At 43.8% G+C, this 20,141-nt stretch overlaps 3 protein-coding genes across 3 annotated transcripts in view; all 3 read left to right on the top strand.

Annotated features, from left to right (window-relative positions):
* LOC692923 (anaphase promoting complex subunit 11) overlaps positions 1 to 20,141 on the top strand; it is a 49,681-nt gene that overhangs the window by 11,763 nt on the left and 17,777 nt on the right.
* LOC134198668 (uncharacterized protein DDB_G0284459) overlaps positions 1 to 20,141 on the top strand; it is a 45,179-nt gene that overhangs the window by 7,161 nt on the left and 17,877 nt on the right. The window lies entirely within an intron of this gene.
* LOC119628340 (uncharacterized) overlaps positions 2,084 to 20,141 on the top strand; it is a 39,301-nt gene continuing 21,243 nt past the window's right edge. Inside the window, exon 1 of the mRNA XM_062671574.1 lies at positions 2,084 to 2,286. The gene's annotated coding sequence lies outside the window, so the exon portion shown is untranslated. The remainder of the gene's footprint in view (positions 2,287 to 20,141) is intronic.

Here is a 20,141-nt window from a genome sequence, read left to right on the forward strand (position 1 = left end):
GCCACCCACCTTGAGATATAAGTTCTAAAGTCTCGAGTATAGTTACAACGGCTGCCCCACCCTTCAAACCGAAATGCATTACTGCTTCACGGTAGAAATAGGCAGGGTGGTGGTACCTACCCGTGCAGACTCACAAGAGGTCGTACCACCAGTGATTACGCAAATTATAATTTTGCGGGTTTAAATTTTATTACACGATGTTATTCCTTGACCGTGGAAGTCAATCGTGAACATTTGTTGAGTACGTATTTCATTAGAAAAATTGGTACCCGTCTGGGATTCGAACACCGGTGCATCGCTCAACACGAATACACCGGATATTTTATCCTTTAGGCCACGGCGACTTCAACTTCAATGACAACTCGAAATCGTCTCGGTGCGAAATATTTCTTCGTTAGTGGCTCAATCTTCAACCACGTATATACCCTCCGAGATTAATGTCTCATCTTGCGCACCGCAACTAGTTTGTTAATTTTTAACATTCTTTCATCTGATAAAAACATACTTTCGTTAGAAATCAAACAACTATATTATTATATTTTGCTATAAGAGTGTACACGAGCATATTTGTACACTTTTGCTTTCTTTCTAATCTTTCTGGTTTTTGGATCGTCACAGATGTAGTATCTGCTATGCTAGTAGTCTTTGAGATGTACGTTGATCTAATTCTGAATCCAAATCAAAATTGTATTGGGATTATGTACATTCTTTAGCTTAATCATAATTATATCACATGTTTCTTTAATTGCCTTTGTAGACAGATGCGCATACCGTCCACCTGAAGGTATAGTAGTCACCGGACATGGTCAATGGCACAGCCAAGCCGCTACCTAAATGCTAATGCAAATAGAGTTCGTGTTGTGCGTAAATTTAGGCAATGCTCTCCAATATAGACGACAACGACTCCCCATTAGGTGTGTCGTGATTTCCCTTGCCTTTAATAAAAAATTGGATTTATTAATATCTCATCAAATAAATACTGGTGGTAGGACCTCTTGTACTGGTGGTAGGACCTCTTGTACTGGTGGTAGGACCTCTTGTGAGTCCGCACGGGTAGGTACCACCACCCGCCTATTGCTGCCGTGACGCAGTAATGCGTTTCGGTTTGAAGGGTGGGGCAGCCGTTGTAACTATACTGAGACATTAGAACTTATATCTCAAGGTGTGTGGCGCATTTACGTTGTAGATGTCTATGGGCTCCAGTAACCACTTATCACCAGGTAGGCTGTGAGCTCGTCCACACATCTAAGCAATAAAAAAATAGAGATGCCTCTTCTATTTGTTAACTGAATGGATAGTGTCAGGTTTTGTTGTGTAAGATCCTCTGAATTTCAATGATAGTTCAATGAGCGTTACTATTAAGCAGCGGACCGAAAAAGCCGTGGCCCGTCATTGCACACCGTAATTATTCCGAATTCATCGATAGCTATATAAAAATTAGAAATCTAGAAGCGATAGGAATCATAACAATCCCATTTGGTTTTTTGCATCCGGCTATAAATACGTTTTTAGTTGTCTGTTTCGTAATCTTGTTAGCGTTTGCGCGTAATGACTGCGCGTTGTTAGTGTGGGCCGGTTGTTAAACGAAGCCTCACCGTGTTGTGTTTACTACAAATTGTCGTTTTCATAATCTACACGCTCGTTGCTGAGTTGAAATCTTAATTATGTAATAATTTTTTTTTTTTAATGCTTAGATGTTTGGACGAGCTCACATCCCACCTGGTCTTAAGTGGTTACTGGAGCCCATAGACATCTACAACGTAAATGCGCCACACACCTTGAGATATAGTTCTAAGGTCTCAGTATTGTCACAACGGCTGCCCCACCCTTCAAACCGAAACGCATTACTGCTTCACGGCAGAAATAGGCGGGGCGGTGGTACCTACCCGTGCGGACTCACAAGAGGTCCTACCACCAGTAATTTTTTTTATCCCAAGCTTCTTACCTTCTTTCCTGTTTTGCTGGCGTGGGAATGACACAGTTGAAATAATATTAGCTTAGCTGACTAACTATCGTGACTTTTAAAGTAACTTTTATACAAAAATACGAATGGTATAGAATGATTGAAATTTTATTAGAAATCGTGGTGCGGTTTCGAATGTGGCGGGTATTCATCATACAACGCAAGATATTTGACAGATGCCTGAAACTCGCTTACGACATTTTCAAGATAAGCTTGTATATACAAGTTCCGAACAAAAAATTTCGGATCGTCAGTCTACCGAGCAAAATCACCCGCTCGGTGGAAGTGGAAGATCTTTCCTTTCGTCGTTATACCTACAACTGGTGATCCCGACGTGATCTGAACATGCAACCTTCTACCTACAGATTCAAAAAATAAAAATAATTAGTGCGTAAAAGTAGTTTTTGTGAAAAGACACATACTGCAGTTTTGAACATATCGACGCTTGAAAGGCAAAGGTGACTAAGCGACAATAACTGCTTTGTACATAAATGATAGGCAATAACCATATTCGATGCGCAAAAAATATATATTTCTAGGTCTATTAAAATCATTTCAATCCTACAGCTGGATTCGTTAAAATAGATTTTTTTTCAGGTATTTCAACTTTAAATTAGTCTACTGTAAAATTCACGCATTGTCGCTTAGTCACGTCTGCCTGCCTTTCAAGCGTCGATATGTAAGTCTGTAACAGAACTGTGGCTGAGAAATTTGTATTGACGTGTAAAAATTAAAACTCTTCACTTGCTTCCCATACTTAACTTTTTAATATAATTAGTATAATTATTATTATGCTCTTAACGGTGGCACGGCACTTTAGATTGTAAGTTTTATTTAAATTGGTAACCTCGCAAAATGTACTTTGGCGATATGTTGTTAACCGATTTGTATTTGATCTAAGCCTAGTTCTCACATGGAAGATTAACGATTAACAATATTAACAATATCAAACAGAGTATTAATTAAATTACGATATAGGTATTTGTCATAAGGACACCAGCCACTTAGATAACGACAGCATAACAATCATGAATCAATCGATAGCATACTTTTAATGCGAAACAAATAATACCTAATGAAAAATTACGGTTTTCTATCGTGCAAATGTTTTTATTTAGCAACCCAACAACATGTCAAATATTTTATAGTTTGTGAAAATTGCAAAATTCAACGAATACCAACCACACTTCGAAATACGTTTTATTACCTTTAGTGAGTTCTTAAATATTTTCAATGTGACTTTCTATAACATACAGATTCTTATTTTCATTCGAACGATGTTACAAAAACGGCTCGTTTCATCCGTGAAGCGGACGCTAAAACTATTTCTGATCTCGAAGAACTTTGCGGTCATAATAATACGTCAATCCTCACCGCATTAACAGAGTTAAATGGCACCCGACGACTCTACGGGCGTTTGTAGAATGTCACCAACGAGACGATTGATGTTAGGCAGTTACCATTTGACCCCTTTGTCCGCTTATAATGTCACTGATCGTATTTACACTTCCACGTTGGCAGCTAGACACTAAGAAACAGGCGTTACTGGTATGAAGTACTCTTATATCAATATGATGGCTGGAAACGTTTATATCCAATGTAGACTAGTCAACAAGTGCCATTTGGACCAACTTTTATCAGTCTTCGAAAATTGTAAAAGTTATTAACAATTAACCAAAAAAAGGGGGGTTAGTTTTTTGCAAATATCTCAAAAAATAATAAAGATTTTTAAATTTGAAAAAAGATTCAAAAAGAGGAGGAAATTTCCTAATAAAAAGTGTCGATTCCCGAAACTGTAAGATCAATATTTATAATTTTCCCAGAGGGATGAAAATACGGCCGAAAACGGGTACCTACTCTGACTTGGACAAGCCACGCCCACTTTGGACACTTTAACAATTTTTTTTTTAAACATACTAAATATGAAAATAGTAAATTTAATTTTTTTTGGCACTAACCGAATAGACGAATGAACAATAATCCGCTTGAAAATTTTTTTTATAACAATTTTTCATTTAGATATTCAATAGTTAATTAATAATTTTTTTCTGCTTGAACATGAACATTGCAAGTGTGATAATTGTTAAACTATAAATTTAAGACTTTTTTCCTCTCTTGGATTTTTCGTCTCTTGGCAATTCTTGAATTCTGCAAAATTAGTGCGATAGATCTTTACACGTTTTCAGAAAGGCATCAGGAAGAAGCAGGTGAGTAGAACCGAATTTAGAATACAGTCATTTCATCAAGGAACATTCGAACATACGTCATGTATGCCAAAGGTCAAGACGCTATTAAAACGTAATAGTTTTACGTTCGGTTATATCGTGCTCATCAAAACATATAGCTGAATTCCAATAATATAGCTGAATTCCATAGCTACTAAATTATTGCATCCAAACAGCATACCTCTGCGGTATTCAAGACAACAAAGATACTTATTGTATTTTATAATATTTTTTTTTATATTTACTAACAATCACGCCACGTTAACTGGTCCCGTGGTAAGTTCGTAAAGAACTTGTGTTACAGGTACCAGATAACGGAAATAAATGTAAGATTTTTATTATACACATACATATATTTAATATACATCCATAACCCTGGAAAGACAATTTATATTTATCATACAAATATCTTCCCTTGGCGGGATTCGAATACGCGACCCCCTTGTGTAGTGACCATGTACCACTTACCACTTACCACTACTTTTAGTTAAAGTGTATATGGATTTTATGTTGGGTTTTAGTTTTCTCTAAAAGAAAAACCCAAAGACCAAACACCCCTAAACTAACTGCCTTCAGATTACAAGATGCACATAATATTATAAAATAATACGACGTACCAAGGAATGATCTGTTTCATCTGAAATTTTAATGTTGCTATGTTTTACAAATTGTCGGCTTTATCGATGACAGCGGAAAATTTGAAAACAATTTTTAAAATATTTTTTTGCTGTTTTAGCCTGTCGTATTTTAGTTAGTTTTTAATTAGTACTTTTACGATTTAATCGGGCGTTTATTCTTCTTTTTATATTATTTCCGATGTTTCGAATACTCAACAGTTATCATGAACAACGAACGACATTTTTAAATTTCAAATTTTATAACAAATTTGCCTTATATTTTGGAATAAAATATATTGTTCGAATTAATTTTGATGCGGAGCAGTTTTGAAAATTTCGTTAACGTCCCTAGTCTAATCTAGCTTTGTGCAAAGTCCTTTAGCGATCCTACTAGTAAAAGGAGGTTTGAATCCAAATTTATGAATAGGCAACTGGGAAAGGACATCCTTAACTTTGGATCAGTTAATTGGCGTCCTGTTAAGTTAGTCAGATATCGTATGACGTCACGTTAGTGATGGGATCATCGAACTTTCAATACTGAGATTAGAACTAGAAATATTATGTAATTATCTACTTGTCGCGTACAGTCATACACGTTCATTCAATAACATGAGAAATAAGGTAAGGTTTTTTAAAAGTGTTACAAAAACAGTTTAAAATATGTTTTATGTTCGTCATCGTAAAAATGACTAAGCATCAGGTGTCGTTTGATTGTTATCCTGCAATATACTGCAAGGTAGTTTATTTCTTCAAGTAACATCGCGGTTATACCTGGCATGATGCCGACATCTATGAACTATTTTCCACCAATTGAGTTGCGCGCCCGTAATGCAATTAACAGCTCTCTATCTCGTTTAAATCGAAGGTATCATAATATCACTGTCCATTAACTTGTTAACTAAATGTAGATTGTTTTTGTAATAACGGCCGCTTTGCCTTTCAAACCGGAACGTATCAGTAGTTCACGTCAAAATCCGTGGAACGTTTGTGCCCACACATTTAATACGTAAAGTTAATGTCGCGTATTTATTTTTATTGATTTTATCGTGTATCGAGAAAGTCTTTCGTGAACACGTGGTACTGCTACGTTAAATATCGGTGATTTATTACAATTGTCGTTCTCGTACGATGTTGATGTTCTAATACGTCGTATTAATGACGTAATCAGCCCGGGGGTGCCGCTAATGCTAAAAATACCGACACGTGCGTTCTCCAGGCCATTGCATGACACACTGATAAAAAAAAATTCTACCTATTCTAGTAACCTCGAAGGGTTATTCTAGATTCACCGAACTAGTAGGTTTGGGGAGTGCTCTGAGGAATTATTCGAGATGATACCTGACGGTATGAGATGACTCTCGATTTTACCATCGCACCGCCCGCCACCGGAGTAGAGTTCATCCATACTACCTGGAGCCACTGTAGTCATCCACAGTGCGTTTCATAAATTGTGTTAGTAAATAGAAAAAAAAATACATTCAGCTTTTTTTCTTTTCTTTATTTCCTACCTATGCTGATAGCCTTGAGAGGCTATTTCAGCTGTGCCCTAATATTTAGGTGAGGTCACGGGGCTCAAACCGGAGTATTGCTAACACTGGCCCTAGCAAGAGGAGTATTTCGCAGAATCTACCACCGGATCGGAAACGCGACCCACTGAGAAGATCCGGCGAGAAACTCAGTGGGCTGTGTTTATGGGACTCTGATAATGATGATTCGTTCTAGGCTCACCGTTTACACACCCGTTTTAGATCGGTTTACGATAGTACTGGCACTTGAATTCTTTTGTTAGTAAAATGTAATTTAATACCCATACAATGGAGCTATTGTGTTATGTGATGGGTATGTGCTTACAAATGCTCACCATCCTGTTTCATTATGTTTATGTAATACTACTTTAAAGTGTTTTATTTTATGAAATTAATGTTAATTCAATTACAATTGAACTGTTTTTGATTAGAAAATGTCTTTGACTAATTGGGTTCTTGCATATTATTGTTCCTATCGTATGTATAGTTAAGCATAATATATTGTTATCATATAACAATCTTAACTTCTTAACATCTTTAAGGCTTAATAATTTGATTTGCCAAGCGGAAGAAATCTGAAGATTTTAAAAATTTACTATATGATTTTTTTTCTTAACAAATGGTTTCCACATATGTGCTCAAAAAAGGTTTTAATATTATACATCTTGTAAATGATAAGGTAACAATTGAACTAACTAAATAAAGCTATCGCAATAAGACAAAATAAAATATACGAGAAATCTTATATAATTCAAGACCATTACAGGAAAATGAATCTCTAAATATGTATGTAGTATATAACAAATTCGCTCTGTTGGTCTTTGTTAGTTTCTCCGCATACGTTTTCTAAAGAACGCAATCGTTTTTGATACAGATTTTAATATGTAATAGTAAGAACAAAAAGAAAAGGAAAGAAGAAGAAAAATTGAAACCCTCAAAATTATAATTTGCGTAATTACTAGTGGTAGGATCTCTTGTGAGTCCGCACGAGTAGGTACCACCGCCCTGCCTATTTCTGCCGTGAAGCAGTAATGCGTTTCGGTTTGAAGGGTGGGGCAGCCGTTGTAACTATACTGAGACCTTACAACTTATATCTCAAGGTGCGTGGCGCATTTACGTTGTAGATGTCTATGGGCTCCAGTAACCACTTAACAACAGGTGGGCTGTGAGCTAGTCCACCCAACTAAGCAATAAAAAAAAACAAAAAAACGAAGAAGGATTTTGTGTATAATTTGTAATAAAGATTTCGAATTTCAATATGACTGTGTTACGTTAGAAAAAATGTTTTCGCCCGCTTAAATGGCTAACGTGGGCCAAATCTTAAGAGAAAGTGTAATCCACAGGTGAATGCGCGAGCGAAAAAATTCAATATGTAAGTAATACAAAAAAATAATAAAGAAATGTTGCATAAAATAAATGTCCAACTAAATCATTAGTATTTAACGTTTACATCCGTTAAGTCAATTAATCAATCAAAAATGGACTTAAAAATATAATTAATTAAAATGTTTCATATCGTTTCGTAATTCGCTAACGACAAAACATTTTGCAACGTACAAACATTTTGCATATTGTTAAAAATACATTGTGTTATTTTGCAACTGTTTTTTTTTAAATTATTATTTCATTAAATGTCAATGTATCAAACGTAAGATAACGTTAGGTTGCTACAGGAAAATTCTTCGTAAAAACATTACATAATTGTGTTTGAACGCCTTCGTTTCATTCACACTCGTTGTCTACATGCGATTACCGGACCACATAGAAATAGCAACGTCCTGTATATATAGCGGACTTCCCTATATTTAACAGTGTGCTTATTGCGAGTTATTTAACTTCTCGATCACGTAAAAGTTAACTAAATTTCAGTATGGAGTTGGATCATGTCCACTATGTTTGCCGCTAGGGGCGCTGTTTCAACTCTTTACAAATTTGAGTTAACTTTTACGCGAACGAGAAGTTACAAAAACTCGCATCAAGAACACTAAAATGCATGACGCGACAAAAACAGGCAAGGCCTTGGTATCAGACAATGCAAAGTTTTTTTTTAAGTATCTAATACACCAAGGTTTTCTTTCATAGTGAAAGCCATTAGAGGTATAGTAAGAATAGTAGAATAGAAGTAAGAAAAAAAGAAATAGTAAGAATATTCTAGACAGTTAGATACATCAAAACTATGGCGTATTCGCAATACAATAAACCGGGCGTGTTAGCTATGTGACCATGGGCGCCGCCTTCTTCGGGTGGCCTAACTAAAGCTATCTCCTCTATACAATCATAAAGGAATAAATACAGTTTGGTATTAGGCACGTTTGCTTATATTGTTGTCATCGTGATGAGGTTGAATGATGACGCGTGACCGTCACGCGTCGTCACCCTTGGGCACTCGAGAATGCGTACAGCTATAAAATTCTAAAAAAATAAAATAACAAATAATTACATAGAATTAGTTTCATACAACCACAAGAGCTCTAATAGTTACGGTAAATTAGTTTCCTTAGTTACTACATATTAGAAAAAAAGGAAAACACCCTTGTGGCAGGTTGGCATCACAGAACAAAAACCTATCTTAGGTATTCTAGAGAGGCCTGACTATCGCTTATGACATTTTCAAGATAAGCTTGCGTATATATAATTTCCGAATAACAACATTCGGATCGTCGATCTACCGAGCAATATCACCCGTCCGGTGGAAGATCTTGCCTTTGACGTTAAACTCATAAAACCTCAAAAAAATAATATGGCAACATCTTTAATGTAGTTGAAGACAATTAAGGATGCATTATTTAAGATAACTCAAAAACTGCTGGTGAAATTGGGATAAATGGGACTAAATCAAAAGCATTAGTTTCGTTAAAAATATAATCATTAAAATCGGTTCACGTAGAAAAAGGTTCTGAAGTAACACACATTTAAAAAATAATCGAATGAAGAAATTCAAATATTCCTTTAAAATAGCATATTTCCTGAATTTAACACGGCAATTTTTTTTTTTTCATTTATGAGTGAACGACCTCACGGTGCATCAAAGCCCGTAGACATCACAATGCCGCCACCAGCCCTAGACATGAGGTCGACGTCTCTAGAGTTCTGTATGACAGTTACCGTATTAATGAACAGCTATTGTCAAACCTAGCCCCAAAGGCTTAGAATACGCCCTACCACCGATCAATATGCTAATTTATAAAATTTTGCAGAACTGATCATATCAATCATCAATCAATTAATCAACCTTTATTACTCCTACACATGTGTTCTTTACCTTTTAAGAAATGGTACTTGGCTGCGGAACTTGGACACCGAAATGGTCGCATAGCTCGATACGACAACAACCGGACTTTTTGTTTTATTGTTGTTTTTTTTTCTTTTTTTTTCCTACATATTCTGCTGATAGCCTTGAGAGGCTATATCAGCCTTCGCCTTGACGTGTAGATGAGCTCACGGGGCTCAAACACTGGCCCTGGAAAGAGCAGTGCTTCGCAGAATCTACCACCGGATCGGAAACGCGACCCTCTGAGAAGATCCGGCGTTATAAAAACATAAAAATGATATATGCTTCTTCATACGAGTACTACATTGAGTCCTCATCGGTAAACAACAGATTGTTGATGTCTAAAAATCTAGTAGTGACTATTCACTATCAATGGCACTAGCAATGGTGGCCTTTACAAAAATGTTTATGTTTGTTACGTTGTGTTTGGCATTGTTGGTTGTTTCATTAACAGAAATAGCTACAGAATCTCTCATAGGCTTATACGCATTTTAGTTAAGTGAAAGTTTTAAGTTCAAATTTTCGACATTTAAAAATAAAATATGAATACCTCACCTCCTCCTCAGCTTGTATGTAAATAGTATGTGTAGGCGTATATGTTAAGTGAGTGCCCAGTCTTAGGCCAGGCTTCGGCGTGTACTAAAACAGTTGACAGCCAACTTATCTCGTATCCACCAAATAAAAAGGTGAAAGCACGTTGTATTTGCATGATTCAATGATTTTGTTATTCGTTTACGTTTAAGAGGAAGTTACTCAATCATGAGTCGATTTGAGGCGTTTTCTTAAACCATAATTAATGTTTTAAACCAGCTTTTTGTGCGAAAGTGAATTGATGTTATTTGTTGTTTATGTAAATTCGTGGTTTTGATGTGTACCAACATGTAGAGTGGGGTTGGAAGAGTCAAGGGATCAAAGAAGGGGGAAAAATAAATGGCTCCAACGGCCCTTAGCGAAAATAGCCTTTAAACACAACTTACTGAGTTTCATTGCATACTCACTGAGTAGTATGCAATGAAACTATAATTTGTAAATTATCTATCTATGAAAATATAATTTTTCAGACTAGAAAAGTTGACGAGGGTAATACTTAAAAATTTCTGCAATTCGGGTACCGCTTCAGCTTTTATATACAGCACTTTTGAGAGCACAAAAAGACTAGAACTTAGAACTTATATCTCAAGATGGGTGGCGCATTTACCTTGTAGATACCTATGGGCTCCAGTAACCATTTAACACCAGGTGGGCTGTAAGCTCGTCCACCCATCTAACCAATAAAAAAAACCTTTACTTTAGTCCTACCAGGTAGATTTGATCATTATCCAAAAATATCACCATATTTTCCTTTGATATTATTTTATTAAAGTTTTACAGACGAATTGGATATATGACATTATCAATTTTCTGAATCGCACTAGGTATGATTGCTTACATCACATGATTCAATATAAAAATGCATTTACCAGCATAAACTAAAACTCAGGCAAAGCTAACAGCACCTTATAAAAATTCTATCTCCGTATAATCCGACCTTCATGTGAGAGAAGTTTCTTAGAGATGAGAATATAAACGACTTCACAGTTAGGAAATGAACTAGTTTCATGGACGGATGAAATCGTAACGCGACCGTATCCTGTTTGATGGTTAATTTAATTTCCATTCACGTACTGTTTTGGAGTTCGCATCAATCCGATAGATCTTATTCAGAGAAAAAAACCTTTCGCCATTTACACTGTAGCCTTTCGTTTTCATCTCCCTGGGTCACGCTTTCTTTACGATTATTTTCGAAACCACGTTTTTTTTAATTGAGCATCAATAGCACTTTAATACGTTAGACAGATTTGCCTAATCATTCTTGGCTTGCTCTTGACGCCGCCGCGCGTTGCAAATTAAATATGTAATGGTCTATGCGTTTTAATTGTTTTTTCATATAATTTATTGTGTTTATGTAACAAAATAAATTGCAATAATATGGTATTTGTTATTCATAATCCCACTTTAGGTATATTGTATTCTATATTAAACGTTTTTAAAGTCGAAAGTGGTATAAATATCTTTCGTATGACTAGGATTTATAATGATATTTTGTAACGTGCCATATATCAAAGTTGCATGGAGGAAACGTTTATCTAAGCCTTCCCTAATGACCCATTCATGCTTCACTTTCATACAACGTCAGACTCGACTATCGCGAGTCACGACTCTGATACAACATTTAACATGAACTTAACGACAATAGGTACCTGAAACACGAAAAGCGAATTAACCAGTAAATTGTGGACACTGAATCGATCGATACAGCGATTCGGTTTTATAGCTCCACTTAGAATAACACGATTACATTAAATATAATTGGAGTAGGTATGTAGGGTCACGAGAAAGTTACGTGTCGTGCTCAAAATTTGTTCATTTGCACGTTCGAAGAGGCACTTGTATGTTGGCAGAGTCAAAGCGAGCACCTGAACGGAATGAGGTCGAGAAGACAAAGCCAACACTCGCCATTCCCACGATCCGATATGAACGACCGCAAAGAACTCAACAGGATTGAATTGCTAATTGTGGTTTTGTAATATTAGTAGTCTTTCTTTGTTCAGATAAAGCCTTGTGGCCAATGTTACCGTAATTTTATTGGGCTGCAATTTCATTATCGGAGCAGTCATTCTCCAAGATTGGCTCGATTAATATATGATAATTTCGGAGTTAAACAGAGCAGACCTAATTGCAATTCACAAAACTAACTTACATAATACAAGTCTGAATGATGTATTAGAAAATTCATATTTTGCAGTGCGTTGTGGTGGATAACAAAGAAATACACTTAAGAGCCTGAGAAGGCTTTTGTTATCGGACCGTCGTAATACTCAACAGTGCGAAACACACGGCCTTAATAAGCGTATTAGCCATAAATTTTAAAAGCCGAGCTAATATCGGCGCCATTTGAGTCTCTGATATGCATGCATGTCTGAAATAGACATATTAACCCATAGACACAGCCCACTGAGTTTCTCGCCGGATCTTCTCAGTAGGTCGCGTTTCCGATCCAATGGTAGATTCTGCGAAGCACTGCTCTTGTTAGGGTCAGTGTTAGCATCGCTCCGGTTTGAGCCCCGTGATTTCACCTACTAGTTAAGGTTACGCTGAAATAGCCTCTCAAGGCTATCAGCTTATGTAGGAAAATGTATATATTAGTGCAGCAGTGTGCATGGCGCATCACACCTAGTTGCCGTAAAACTGTGACACAAGTGTGGACGAACAGTGCCTGACTTTAACTACTTCCATTGAAATTTACACCACTTACGTTTTTCCGGCTTTCTACTTTGTTTGTTTTAAAAATCAACGTATTTTATAACTTTCTTGATTATTCCTATCAATATTCGGCTGAATCAACGTGAAACGATTTCATTATATGGCTATTCTCAAGATAATATCTCAACTCGAGTCTTTCATCAGTGTAGGATTATTTTATCAAGTTTGGCAACGTGACTGACTACAATTTCGCCGCGTCTTTAAAATGCCCTACCGAAAACTTGTTTTTGTGATCCAAGTTCATTTTTACTCGTTGTAAGTGACCTTCGAAATGTTTCGTTATCCTGTATCTAAAATATTATTCCTCAAGGATTAAATTATGTAAAAAAATATCACCGTATTTGGTATTTGGTTCTTTCGTAAATTTCTTTAATACCCTTTCCATTTCTGCCGAAAAGAGTAAGAAAATGGTCACTGCTTTGCATTGCCTGTATTTTTGTAATAGTATAGTATTTTGAATTTTTAATTTATTATGTTTGGGATATCGCTATATCGCTATTCCTGTTAATTATCTTACCCTAATTTTGATCTCCGTCTCTGGATGGCGGCTGCACATCAAATTATGTATGGTCCCTAATTAGTGTTTAACGTCATTTTTAGTATAATAACAAAAACTTATTCTTTGACTTTGGTATTATTATACTGGAAGACAACTTACTTCCAAGCGACGCTACGAGCTAGCTGCTAAACTCTGCCTTTTTCCATCTATTTCTGTATACAGCAATAATAAAGAAGCTTAGTCTTTTTTAGATTTGTAATAGCTGTCTAATGTCTCTATAACCTACATAGAAAGTAGAAGGAAGCGATTTGTTGGCAAATAATCCCGAATCGTGAGTCACATTTTCGACCTTTCCCGTGTCTAAATTGGCGCTGCTAAGTACCGCTGGCTCACGTCCCCTCGCCGCTCCAGTATCCATCCACTGTGCGTCGCCGCTAATTGATATAATTAAGATCCCATTCATTTATATTGTCGTCTGTCCCCTCGTGGTTTTGTTTTCAATTTTATTCTATACATATATACTGTTAAAAGCACTCTCAGCAATTTATATCAGGTAATGTAACAAATTATAAAACCTTGATTAAAGGTCTTAGTGCATCTTCAAATGTTATTGTTTAGTTTTTTTGTTTGTTGTTTTGTTACGATTCATCTCGTTAATTAAGCTATATAAAATTTTACATAATGTTTTCAATTAAGTTCCCAATTTCAAAGCAAAGCAATTTCCCTCGGCATCAACGCACCTTGTGCCGTTTTGGGTAAGGTCACTTGGTTAACCTTGGTTAAGGTTTTAGTGCATCTTCAAATGTTATTGTTTAGTTTTTCTGTTTGTTGTTTTGTCCAACGATTCATCTCGTTAATTGAGCTATATAAAATTTTACATATTTTCAATGAAGTTCCCAATTTCAAAGCAAATTAATTTCCCTCGGCATCGACGCACCTTGTGCCGTTTCGGGTAAGGTCACTTGGAACGGATGACCAGCCAATTCGGCTCGGCGCGGCGCGTGCGTCGACTGCTGATTGCCCGGCTATCAGTTTGTTTTGTTATTCAACCCCTGTACAGCCTACGCGCGACTTTACCTCTATTGTCAGCGGCTTTCTTCCCGCTCGGACAGACGTGTGCCTTTTATCGAAAAAAATTCTATCGTAAATTTTGTTATTTATTCTTTCGTTTTGTGTATGTATTTCGAATAAAATATTGAAGAACTAGCTGACCCGGCAGACTTTGTAGTATCGATAAATAAAAGACCTAAACTGTATAAAATAAACTTAAAACAAACCAAAAGGAATCCGTCCGACAGTGTGTCCCCCACACATCAAAGAAAAAACAAAATTGTTATTTTTATTTAATTCCGAGCATTTTCATATTTATCTACCTTTTAAACCTTCTCTGGACTTCCACAAATAATTCAAGACCAAAATTAGCCAAATCGGTCCAGCCCCCACCGAACGTGGTCTCGCCTTGTCGCGGCGGTGGGGCTTAAGCGTGCACCCCGATACCGTGGAGCAGCGTTGTCTGCACAGGGGTGCCGTGAACAAAGAGGACTGCACACCGTGTTCCCGTTTTCCCACCTTTGCTGGACAAAGGGTGCGTGAAGCGGGAGATGGCTCCCTTCTGGAGCCGTCTTGAATGCTAGGCCATGTCCCCGGCAGCTTTTTGGCTGCTAAAGGGGAAGGCCCTCCAGAGGAGGGTACCGGTACGCCGGCGTGGCCACACCGTGGTCAGACGTGTGGGTCTGTCAGTAATGGTAGACCCCACGTGGATGAGAAGTGAACCGGAGGGCACTCCCTTCCGGTCGCTGGTTGCCATGTCCCCGGCTGCCTCTTGGCGGCTACAGGGGAAGGCCCCCCAAAGGGGGGTACCGGTTTACCGGCGTGGCTTCGAAGAAGCACACCGCAATCCCTACCGAGTAGGGGACGGGGGCTGCTGCCTAGCAGGAGCCGTGAGGATGCGAACCTCTATAAAAAATGCCCCAATCCCAAGTTTTTGACACCTGACGATGGGATGAATGGCTGGAGGGAGTCTAGTCCCAAGGGTTGTCCCATACCGTAATCCCCACTTGGTGGGGGGCGGGGGCCGCTGCCTAGTAGGGGCCGCGAGGATGCAAACCTCTACAAAAAATGCCCTAATCCTAAGCCTGTGACGTGCCCGGTGATGGGATGAGTGGCTGGAGGGTGTCCAGTCGTGAGGGCCGTCCCAGGGGACCGACCCCTGGTTAAATAACAAAGGAACGAAATGAATGATGGCAAACTTACAAAAAACATTACCCCAGGAGGGTACCACTCTAGGTGGAGAATCCCTCCGTGCTTCCACTTCGGTGGGAGCATGCTGCCCCACGTATTCTGGGGGGGGGGCAAAGCATGCCACGATGAAGGGGGCTGTGCGACGGGCAGCGGAAAACCCGTCGAACCGAGGTGTGCCAGCGCTGGCTCGACGCGCTCTGCGCTCGTCAGCGACTGCGAGGCGGCTGGCCCGAAAGGGAAAGTCAGGCGGAAGAGGAAATCGAGGGGAGTTTCTTCCCGCGAAGGGAAGGGGGGGCTAACGTCGTCCTCTGACACGGATGCCCCACCGGAGAAAGTGGTGGTAGTCTCCGATTCGGCCTCTGCCGCGGAGGAGATGCCGCCCCCTAAAGGGAGACCCGCTCGGGGGAAGGGCGCACCGTCACCGGCGCCGTCATCGGCGTCGATGTCTGTCGCCTCGCTGGACGGGCGGACGACAGAAGAGGAGGAGGGCGGTCTTCGGGACCCTGCCTTGGTCATAGGCAGGGCCATGAGGACCGTCAAGTCGTATGCGGCGACCAGTGCCAAAACCAAAGCTGCTGGCCGCAGGCTGCGGGAAGTCGTCTCGCGAGTCTCGAAGGTTCTGCCTTCGGTTGCTTCCGCCAATGACCAGGTGGTGCAGCTGATGGCGGAGAATTTGGGGCTCCGAGCACAGCTACAGGCGCAGCAGCGGCCCGATGGCAAGGTTGCTGCTACCAAGCGGGTAGCCGCGACGAGGTCGTCGCCCGCGTTGCCGCGTGCCGCTGGGTCGCGGACTCCTCCGGCATCTGTGCCGGCGGTGTCGCCGCTGGTCTCCGGGGTCCCTCGGGGTCCCTGTCCCTCAGCGGCGGCTGGCGACCCGTGGCCCGTGCTGCCACCATCGCGCGCGGTACAGCGGCGTTCGCGTCTCCCGTCGCCGCGGTCTAGGGAGGCGACGGCCGTCGAGCGGCAGCAGGGATCCGCGGGGCCACGGATCTTGGGCCTGCCGGAACCGAATTGCTACAGCCTGGACGAGATTATCGATCGCACCGTCCAGGCTGTAATGGAAAGGCTGGGTGGCGGGCTGGCGGCTCTCGAAGCGAAACGTATTGTCGCTGGTGACGCTGAACGGCCTGCGTCTACACATGCCGCGGTGTCGGGTGCTGCAGTGACCCGCTCCACCCCCGTACAGGCTCCAGCTACTAGGGCGGGCCCGGGGCGAGACAGAGCCAAGCGGGGGGGCGGCGCTAACGCGAAGTGCACATCGCAAGCGCCTCAACCCCGTCCGCTGCCCCCGCCCCCGTCTAACATGGACGAGGGGTGGAATGTGGTGGCCCGGCGGGGTGCCAAGAGGGCCGTACCGACAGCTCCCCAAGTGGGTGGAGCACCGGCCACTGCGGCGTCTCAGGCTGCTCCCCAACAGGGTCGAGCGCCTGTGGCCGCCAAGAAAAAGAAGACGAAGAAGAAGTCGACGCGCGCGCCGCGGTCGGCGGCAGTGGTCTTAACGCTGCTGCCGGCCGCCGAGGCCAAGGGCGTGTCATACGGAGATGTAGTCTCCCGGGCGTGCGCGGCTATTGATCTGGACGAGATCGGGGCGGGGGAGGGCCTCCGCTGTAGGCTGACGGCCAATGGGGCCAAGCTACTAGAGTGTCCCGGTGCCGATAGTTCCGGCATCGCGGAGCGTCTGGCGGCGAAGCTCCGTACGGTTCTGCCTGAGGAGGAGGTTCGAGTGCACAGGCCGGTCAAAATGGCTGAATTGAGAGTGACCGGCCTGGACGACTGCACCACTAAGGATGAGGTGGCGGCGGCTATTGCCGCCCGGGGCAACTGCGCCCTGGAGAGTATAACCGTAGGCGAGCTGCGCCTCGGTTATACCGGGGCTGGCTCTGTTTGGGTGCGTTGCCCGGTAGAGGCGGCCACCTCCTTGGCTGCTCCTCCGCCCGGGAGACCGTCGGGGGAACCGGGCAGGTTGCGCGTGGGCTGGATAGCGGCCCGCGTGCGCCTTCTCGAACCACGCGCCTGGCGGTGCCTCAGATGCTTCAGCACTGGGCACTGCCTTGCTAAATGCGCGAGTGCCGTTGACCGCAGCGGATTGTGCTTTCGCTGTGGTCAGCCGGGACACAAGGCGGCCGTGTGCTCGGCTGCGCCGCACTGCTTATTATGTGCGGCGGCCGGGCGCAAGGCTGACCACCGGGCCGGGGGCAAGGCCTGCCCTCCGGCCAGCAAGAATGCTGAACGAAATCGGCGCCGCCAAGCTAAGCGGCGTCAAAAGAAGCGGTTGGCCGGGGGAGCACCGGCCGGCACTTTGTCCCCCGCTGAGGCGTTCGCGCCCGATAGCGGGGGCAATGGAGTAGGGGAGGGAGCGATGGATGTGGTTCAGTCTTAATGGATCACACCTATCGCTTCCTGCAGGGAAACTTGAACCACTCCGCTGGGGCTCAGGACATGTTGCTCCAGACCATGGCGGAGTGGTCAATTGACGTGGCTGTGGTCGCCGAGCCATACTTCGTTCCCCCAGCGGATGACTGTTGGTTTGGGGACGTTGATGGCTTGGCGGCCATACATATCAGAAGAACCGCGATGGTCCCCCCCCTGGCGATGGTGACCAGGGGCCCCGGGATCGTCGCGGTACAGTTAGAAAATATCGTCGTGATCGGGGTGTACTTTTCTCCGAATCGGCCTACCGTCGAGTTCGAGCGGTTCCTGGACGGGCTAGAGGTGATCGCTCGTCACCTCGCTCCCCGTTCAGTGATACTGGCGGGGGACTTCAATGCGAAGTCTGTCGCTTGGGGTTCCCCATTCACGGACGCTCGTGGTAGGCTGCTGGAGGAGTGGGCGGTCGCGGTCGGTCTCTGTATCGTTAATAGGGGCTCGATCGCGACTTGCGTGCGGTGGACGGGCGAGTCTATCGTGGACTTGACGTTCGCGAGCTCGCCCGTCGCGCGGCGCATCCTCGGCTGGAGAGTGGTGGTGGGGGCGGAATCGTTGTCCGATCACCGGTATATCCGGTACGATCTTTCTGCCCCTGCGCCGACGCCGGCTGCAGGTGCCCGCGGGGTTGACCCCCCGCAGAGTGCATCCCGGTCATTCCCTAGGTGGGCACTGAAGCTCCTGAACAGGGAGCTCCTGGTGGAGGCCTCTATGGTGGCGGCGTGGGCGCCCAAGCGCCCACAACCTGTCGATGTGGAAACCGAGGCCGAATGGTTCCGGGGCGCGATGCACCGCATATGTGATGCCTCGATGCCCCGGGTCGCCTCTCGGCACTCTGGACGGCGACAGTCGCCCTGGTGGTCGCCCGAAATTGCAAGACTGCGTGCGGTCTCCATTCGGGCGAGCCGCCGGTGCACTAGACACCGCCGTCGCCGCCGCCTGCGGCCCGACGAGCCCGTCGCGTTCGCGGAGGAGGAAGCTCGGCTGCACCGCGAATATCGCGCTGCGAAGGACGCCCTGCGGCTGGCCATCAGGCGGGCCAAGGAGCAGAACATGGAGAGACTCTTGGAGGCGCTCGAAGCGGATCCGTGGGGGAGCCCATACAAATTGGTACGCGGCAAGTTGCGCCCGTGGGCCCCCTCTATGACTGAGCGTCTCCAGCCCCAGCAGCTGCGGGACATCGTTTCGGCGTTGTTCCCGCAGGAGCGGGAGGGTTTTGTCCCTCCCGCTATGGGCGGGCCGTCTGACACCGTCGACGGCCAAGCTCCTGCTGAGGTGCCTCGTATTACCGAGGCAGAGCTCCGGGTGGCCGTTGTCAAGATGACTGCGAAAGACACGGCCCCCGGCCCGGACGGAGTCCACGGCCGGGTATTGGCCTTGGCCCTCGGTGCCCTGGGGGACCGGCTCCTTGAGCTATATAATGGCTGCTTGGAGTCGGGACGGTTTCCGTCGCTCTGGCGGACGGGTAGACTTGTGTTGTTGAGGAAGGAGGGGCGCCCGGTGGATACAGCCGCCGGGTATCGTCCTATCGTGCTGCTGGACGAGGCGGGAAAATTGCTGGAACGTATTCTGGCTGCCCGCATCGTTCGGCACCTGGTCGGGGTGGGGCCTGACCTGTCGGCGGAGCAGTACGGCTTCCGGGAGGGCCGTTCGACCGTGGATGCAATTCTTCGCGTGCGGTCCCTCTCGGACGAGGCCGTTTCTCGGGGTGGGGTGGCGCTGGCGGTGTCTCTTGACATCGCCAACGCATTTAACACTCTGCCCTGGACCGTGATAGGGGGGGCACTGGAGAGGCATGGAGTGCCCCTCTACCTCCGCCGGCTGGTTGGGTCCTATTTGGGGGCCAGGTCGGTCGTATGTACCGGGTACGGTGGGACCCTTCATCGTTTTCCGGTCGTGCGTGGTGTTCCGCAGGGGTCGGTTCTCGGCCCCCTCTTGTGGAATATCGGGTACGACTGGGTGCTGAGGGGCGCCCTCCTCCCGGGCCTCCGCGTTATTTGTTACGCGGACGACACGTTGGTCGTGGCCCGGGGGGATGATTTTAGGGAGTCTGCCCGTCTCGCCACAGCGGG

The sequence above is a fragment of the Bombyx mori genome, chromosome 12, assembly GCF_030269925.1.
Source record: "Bombyx mori chromosome 12, ASM3026992v2".
Classification (NCBI taxonomy): domain Eukaryota; kingdom Metazoa; phylum Arthropoda; class Insecta; order Lepidoptera; family Bombycidae; genus Bombyx; species Bombyx mori.